We start from the raw sequence: 7,908 nt of genomic DNA, 5'->3' as shown, positions 1-7,908 counted from the left end.
TCCAATCATCTGATCTGTTTTTCAAATTTTTCCCTCAAAATTTAAATTTACTCAACATCATTTTTCCATACATTATTACCATTCTGTCATAAGTTATCCTCTCACCTTTACCCAATTATTTCTTCTCATTACTCTTGCTCTCCCTAACATTTGTGTGGATTGATTGATGAAGCGGAGCAGATCGGTGGAAAAAACTGATCGGCGACCGCAGAAAACACATGTAGCGAGACTAGGCAAGCAGAGAGTACAATAGCTGCATAAGAACACAACGATGAGATTTAACCGGCGGCAAGAACAGATTTGATGTTCAGGGGATGTACATGGCCATGAGCTTTCAATGCCAGCAGCAGCAGAGACTAAAAGTGGTCACTGCAAAATGTCGCTGGTCGATTACTCTTCTTCTTCAGATGACGATGTTGCTCTACCATTGGAACAAGAACCCATTTTTCTCATAACGATTCACACCGGTACTGCCACCTCCTCTACGCAACCTGTATTCGGTCTTCTTCCTTTCTTTTTGAAGTCAGCATTTGATTGATAGGTTAATAGCTTTCTTTTTATTTTATTTTTTTTGTAACAGTAATTTTATATTCTTTTAACTTGAGAGTGGCATTACTATTTCTAAAATATTTCTTAACTCTGTCCGGTTGAAAAAAAAATTGAAACATCATTACCTTGTATATTCCTTGCAATTGAAACATTTTTTTGTAACATTGTTTGTTGGGGTTAAATGATAAATTAGTAGCTTTTTTTTCTCTGTATTTATGTTGAGGCATACCAAAATTTTAGATAAGCAAAGGAGTAATCAAGAAGCCAATTAGAGAGAGGCACACAGAAGAAATGGAGATTTTCTGCTACATTTCTTTTTCTTCATGGCATGCTCCTGACAACCAGGTCCCGTTATACTTTTCCTTTACTCTTATTTTAATCTATAGTGTTAGCTATGAAGTTAGGTTGTTCAAAGTTTAGAATCTTTAAATGTTGTTTACCTTCTGTTCTTGCATGTATGTTCGAGGAAACAAGTTGGCTCTCGTGATAAACGATCGCCGAGCTGTCACCTTTGATGCCGAATTGTTGGCCCTGCTAATCTGAGCTTTTCCTTTGATAGGGTATGACGTGTGAGCGATGAAGAGGGGAGGAGTATACCTGCAAAGTCAGTATTGTATTCTAGTCATGAAATAAGAAGATACTTTACCTTGCTTTTGTGTGGTGAAATCTGCGTCAGTTACGGTTCGAGCATTTAGCTCGGTTTGGCGAGGATTGGTAATGTATCCGATTATTGTACCATTTGGTCGGACGTTAGGATTGTGGGTATTACCTAGTCGAGTTATAGCTCGTTAAGCCAAGCTATAACATATGAGACCGAGTTATAACTTGTATTCGTAATTGCCATATCACAGTCCCCAAGCTTAGCCTGAGAAGATTTTTTAATGAAGCAGGTTGAGCTTTTTGATGAGTTATAACTCGGTTGAAAGGATTGGATATGGAGTCCCAGATCAACTTACTGCATTAAAATACGTGTGCAATGGGATGTGGGGAGTCGTGTCTGTATTTTATTGATGAGAGAGAAAAAAGTTTGCAAAGAATAAAAGTAGTTTTCATTTCCAATGCAACTGTGGTTGTTGGAACTCAAACGGGTTAGTGGTGTGGTTAATTGAGTGTTTGGGTTCCAAGCGTGATTTTAATCCCTTTGCCCTTGACCTTTTAGTTACTAATTTTCTAGAGAATGAGTAAAAGAGGTGCATATTTTCTTTATTGTTTTCTTAGTTATCATTCTGCTTTTTCCTTCTTCTTCTTCTTTTGGGTTTTCTTTCTGGGTGTGACAATGGGGTTTGAGAAGGAGAAAAAGGGCAAGATCGACTGGTCGTAAGATTGGGTGAGTGATGATGTGAAGTCTCGGGTATCTTTGTTTGTTGATGAGGCTACTGTCAAAGAGGTAGATATGTCTAAGATTGTGAGAGTGGGCTCTGGCATTCTTGTTGAGTTGTTGCCTTGTAGTGTTAAGGACATGGTTTATCATAGGGGTCAGGGGTTCGAATACTTCTACATGCATAGTTGTGTGTTAAAAGAACTTAGAGTCAAGTTGCCATTCACAAACTTTGAGTGTCAAGTACTGAAACAGTTAAACTGTGCAGCGTCCCAGCTTCATCCCAATGGTTGGGCGTTCTTACGTTGTTTTGAGATTTTAATGGAGTTTCTTGAAGAGCCGCCAGCTATAGATTTGTTCTTTTCACTTTTTAAAGCGAAAGGGGTGTGGAAAGAGGGGGTGGGTTAATTTCAACAGTACGCCTGGATTTGGTATCTTTAAGCTGTATAAGTCCTCGTTTAAGGACTTTAAATAAATGTATCTCAAGGTTAGGAATGTAGAAAAAGATTTTCCCTTTTATGTGGATGAGGATTTGGCTGAAAGGTCTCCGTTATGGTGGTGTTCAGAGTCTCAGAATATCCTCAGGGCTGAGGTTATTACCCCGAGAAATGTATGTTTGATTGAGTTTCTGGTTGAAAATATTGATCAGAAAGATTTGATCTTAATGTTTGAGTTGCTCCAATGGGAGGACAATAAAGAAGCTATGGTAGAGTATATGGGTGAGTTAGAGGCTTGATTTATTCGCTATTTTGTTCGTAAAAAAATTTTTGATGTGTGATTCTTTGTTTTGTAAGTGGTAAATATCCTGAGGTTTTGGCTGCCTCTCTAAGAGCTCGATTTAAAAATAAAAATTTGGAGAAGGAGGTATCCTTGTCAAATCGTGAAAAAGTCACGGTGGCTGAAGAGGTTAGTCAGCCTGCCCCGAGGCGGAGGAAAGTGATACTTAAGAAAAGGAAATCCGATGTGATGGACTTGTTTAAGGATTCTAGTGAGAGGGATAAGGGTGTTCCCTTAGAGGAGATTCAAGCTTTTATGATGAACCAGACAAAACTTCATGAATCGTCCGAACACAGCGAATGTTTGTCGGTGTGGGGGAGGGATTATCCTTACATGGCTATAGCTATATATATAAATGCTTATATATTATGGCTTATAGGTTGTTGGTTTGCGACTTGCAAGTTTAGGTCATAGCCAAGAGGTAAAACATAAGAATGTAGTAGGGGAAAAGAGGAGTGCGTTGCTTTGAAAGAAGAATTGTCGCAGAGTAAAGTTATTGTGGCTAAGTTACGAACTAAATTGGCTGATACTGAGAAATAGCTAAAAGAAACGAAAGATAAGTATTCGAAGGATGTGGAGGATTTAAAGAAGAAGGAGGCTGGTTTAGCAAGTATGGAAACTCGACTGATTGAAGTAACTGCTCAACTGAAAAAAATGGAAAAGAAAAAGGAAAATGAAATTTTGGACTCATTTGTGGAGGGTTTTGAAAGAGCATCCATGCAAGTGAAGTTTCTGGCGCCTGAAATGGATTTGTCTGAGATGGATCCTGGAAAGATCATCTGGGATGGGAAGATGGTCGAAGATGATGGCATTACCGAGGATGAAACGGAAAATGTTTAACCTTTTCTGAAAGTGTATTTGTTTTTCTGGAATTTGTAATGCTCTGTTTGTGAGAGGTTTTTTTAACTTTTGAAGATGTTTTTATGTGACTGCAGCCTGAAAAGGCAATACATTTTGATTGTGATGATAGAATGATTAGTTTTTTGATAAACTTGTTTGTTGATGTTTGTTTAGAGAATATCCCTTTACCTCTTTGGTTTTGAGGTATTAAGAAGTTATTTGATTGATTGATAAGAATTTATGTTTAAGGAAGTCCTAATTGGATGAATGGATTGCCGATCAAGTTGGAGTTTATATAAGCGAAAGCGCTTGTTGTGTGAATTGAGATCGGATTGATAAATAATAAAGTCGGTAGAGAGTTAATTTGTAAAATTTAAACAAACTTCTGATCATATACATTTAATTGGTAAACCTTCGGTTACAAAGATGCAGGTAGGCTAGCCTCATTAAAACCTCTCCAAGCAAAACCCTTTTGGGAAAAATCTTGGCAGTAGGAAAAAGAGTACAAGCCTGTCCCTGACTTTTAACTATAGAATTGCTTTAAGGATGAAATGTTCCATGTGTTAGGTAAAGCTGTACCGTTCAAAGATTCTAGGCGATATGCACCGTTGCCGAGGGCTTCTATAACTCGGTAGGATCCATCCCAATTCGCAACAAGCTTTCCGTGTGATGGTGGTTTCCGAGCGTTTTCTATTTTTCTTAGCACTAAGTCCCCTTTCTGAAAAGATCAGTGTTTGACTGTTTTATTGTGTCGCTGAGCTATTGTGTGTTGTGCTGCTCGCTGACAGATTGTTGCAATGTCCCGGATTTCCTCGATAAGGTCTAGGTTGGTACACCGAGATTCGTTGTGCTCGGTCACATGAGTTCGGATGGAGGATTGTGAAACCTCCAATGGTATCATGGCTTCAGAGCCGTAGACGAGCCGGAAAGGGGTTTCCTTCATGGAGGACTGAGCTATTGTGTTATATCCCCCACAAAACTTTAGGTATAAGCTCGGCCTACAAACCTTTTGCGTCGAGCAATTTTTTTCTTTAGAGCGTGTAGGATTACTTTATTCGCAGCTTCGGCCAGCCCGTTTATTTGAGGATGTTCGACCAACGTGAAATGATGCTTGACCTGTAGGTTCTGCAAAAAAAGAGGTAAATTTCTGGTCGAAAAACTGGCGACCATTGTCAGTAACAATATGCTGAGGAATGCCAAAATGGCATATGATGTTTTTCCATACAAAAGAGATCATCTGTTGAGATGTAATCCTGGATAGTGGTTGGGCTTCCACCTATTTTGAAAAGTAGTCTATAGCAACTAATAGAAATTTCACCTATCCCGATGCCATTGGAAATGGACCGAGGATGTCAATCCCCCAGCGATTGAAGGGCCAACTTACATCCGAAAGGTGGAGTTGCTCGGCTGGGGTGTGCATTATTGGTGCATGTTTCTGACAGTTCTCACAATTGCGAACCTTGTGGCAACTATCTTGTTGCAATGTTGGCCAAAAGAATTTGGCACAGAGGACATTCGAGGATAAAGTTTGTGCGCCGGTATGGATTCCGCAGATTCCTTCATGTGCTTCAGAGAGTGCTACCTCGGCTTCATTTTTTGAAAGGTATTTCAGCAATGGGCGAGAGAATCCTCGCCTGTATAAAGAGTCGTTGAACAAGGTGAAGAACGACGCTTGTCGTCTGAATTTTTTGGCGTTCTCTACATCTGATGGTATTTCACCTGTTTTCAAATAGTGGACAAAAGAGCTTTGCCAATCCTATTCTTGATTCATACTTAAAACATTGGTTAGTGTAACACTTGGTGTGGATAAAGTTGACCGATGTAAATTTGATTTCTACGACTCTGAGCTGCCTAGTTTAGACAGAACGTTAGCTCATTGGTTCTGTTCTCGTGGTATGTGGTGTATTTCGAACTTTGTGAATTTGGATATTAAATCTTTTACCAATAGGAAATATTTAGCGAGTAAAGGATCCTTGACCTGGAAAAGGTCGGTTACCTGGTGTACCAGTGAGTCACAGTAGACCTTTATAACTGATATATTGAGATCTAAGCATAGTCGAAGTCCTGCGATAAGTGCCTCGTATTCAGTTTGATTATTGCTAGCCTTGAAGGAGAGGTGGAGGGAGTGGTCCATAATGAAACCATCGTCCCCTTCAAGCCGGATGCCAGCACCACACCCTTGAGGGTTTGAAGCGCCGTCCACATATAATGTCCATTGTATTGCGTGGTCGTCCGCTGTAGGGATTGTGAGCTCGACGATAAAATCAGCCAGGAATTGTGACTTGATCAGGCCTCGTTTCTGATATCTGATGTCGAACTCAGATAGCTCCACCGACCATTTGACTAATCGGCCTGCAATTTCTGCCTTGTGCAATACCTGACGTAATGGTTGGTCGATCTGGACATGAATTATGTGGCTCTGGAAATAAAGTTGGAGTCTTCTTGCCGAGAATACCGGTGCCAATGCCAGCTTTTCTAACTTCGGATAATTGAGCTTGACATGTTGCAAAGTCTTGCGAACAAAATAAATTGGTTGCTGGACATGGTTTCTTTCTGTAACAAGAGCAGAGAGATAAATTAGTAGTTTTTTTTCTGTACAATCAAGCAGGGACAGAATGAGAGCCTGAAAGACTACATGATAAGCATACCAGACCTCCACCCCGAGGTCCATCAGCATGCCATCTAGGGGTGGAAACAGGCCAGGCCAGGCCAGGCTTTGCTCTTAACAGGCTTGCCCTGTCATACAGTTGATTGGCCTGAGCCTGGCCTGCAGCCTGTTATAGGCTCTTTATAAAGTACTAGGCCTGGCTTGTTATTCAGTCTGGCCTGGCCTGAAACCTGTTAAAAGGCCTGATAATTTTTTTTTACAAAAATAAAAAATATTATTTAAAAAAATTATTTTTTAATAAAAATAGTTATATGTAATATGTCATATATTTAATATTTATAAAAAAAATTAAACTTTTAACATATTTAAAATATACAAAAATATTTATAATAAAATACAATAAATTTAAAATATCTCATAATTTTATTAATAATAAATAATTATTTATATATTTAATTATATTTTAACAGGTCCAAGCAGGCCTGACAAGCCTCTAAGGCTAATTAGTGAGCCTGGGCCTGGCCTATTAATGTATTAAGGCTTTTAAAAGAGTCTGAGCCTGTACCTATTTTATAACAGGGCAAGTCAGGCCAGGCCAAACACAGGCCAGGCTGCAGGCCCCTGGCAGGCCGCCTGGCTTTTTTCCACCCCTAATGCCATAATATATAACAATAGAGTTATAAATAATAAAATTTTATCATCCAAAATAATACTTAATAAAAGAATACTAAGAGTATTAAAATAATTATTTTAATTTTTGTGCATTGTTTATTACTGTAATTTTTTATAATATGTATTATTATTTCTATTAAAAATGATAAATTAAATACAAAATTAATAATAAATATTAATAAAAATATAACTAATAAAAAGTTAGAATCTAAAATAATAATAAAAATAAGATTATTAAGAGTATTTAAAAAAGTACTAAAATGTATTATTTTATATGTTATTTTTAATTTAATAAATAAATATAAACTTTTATTATAAAAAATACTTAAAAAATTGTCAATTTTTAAAGGAGTAAATATACGAAAAAATAATATTATAATTTAATATTATATTTTTTTAGTAATTAATTAATTGTTTATCTAGAAGTGATTTTAACTAATATTATTCAAACAATATTTATTTTATCAAAATCAAATTTAATATAAAATTACCAAACATAAATCATGTTGATATAAACTCATTTCTGTGCAAAATCAATTCTACAAAATCACTTTCATTCAAACTCCAGTTTAATCCAAACACACTATATTTACATAGATTTGTATTCAAATTTTATGTTTTCGTAGAGTTTAGGGACAGATATGAAATGCACCATACATGTACTCAACTTACATGTTAACCAAGTATTCAATATCAATTTATAAAGTATTAATAATAATAGAGTTGAAGACTTAAATATCACCTTAGTATGGTTTTTATTTTAGTTACTTCCTTTTATTTTGGAAAAACTTTTTCTATACTAGCATTATTCAACTTTGCTTACATAGTAAGTTCAATGGTATTATAATTTGTAAACTGCCACTTGAGAATGACAAACCCACAATGAGATGCTGTGGACTCTTTAAAAATCTATGAAATTTTTTGGTCCGAATCGAACACATTTTATTGAAAGTATTATCATTCCTTAGAATATAAAATTATTGAAGTGGGTCTCATGTATTATTATTATTATTATTATTATTATTATTATTATTATTATTATTATTATTATTATCCTTTTCTATGAGATCATTGTTTAAATGTATAATGGAAATGGACATGAAGTTTGCTGGCAAAGGGTAGGTAGGTAGCGATTAGATAATTT

Source organism: Arachis duranensis, chromosome 5 (genome assembly GCF_000817695.3).
Source record: "Arachis duranensis cultivar V14167 chromosome 5, aradu.V14167.gnm2.J7QH, whole genome shotgun sequence".
Classification (NCBI taxonomy): Eukaryota; Viridiplantae; Streptophyta; class Magnoliopsida; order Fabales; family Fabaceae; genus Arachis; species Arachis duranensis.
The sequence above is the reverse complement of the archived record's forward strand: the minus strand, read 5'-3'. Positions refer to the sequence as shown.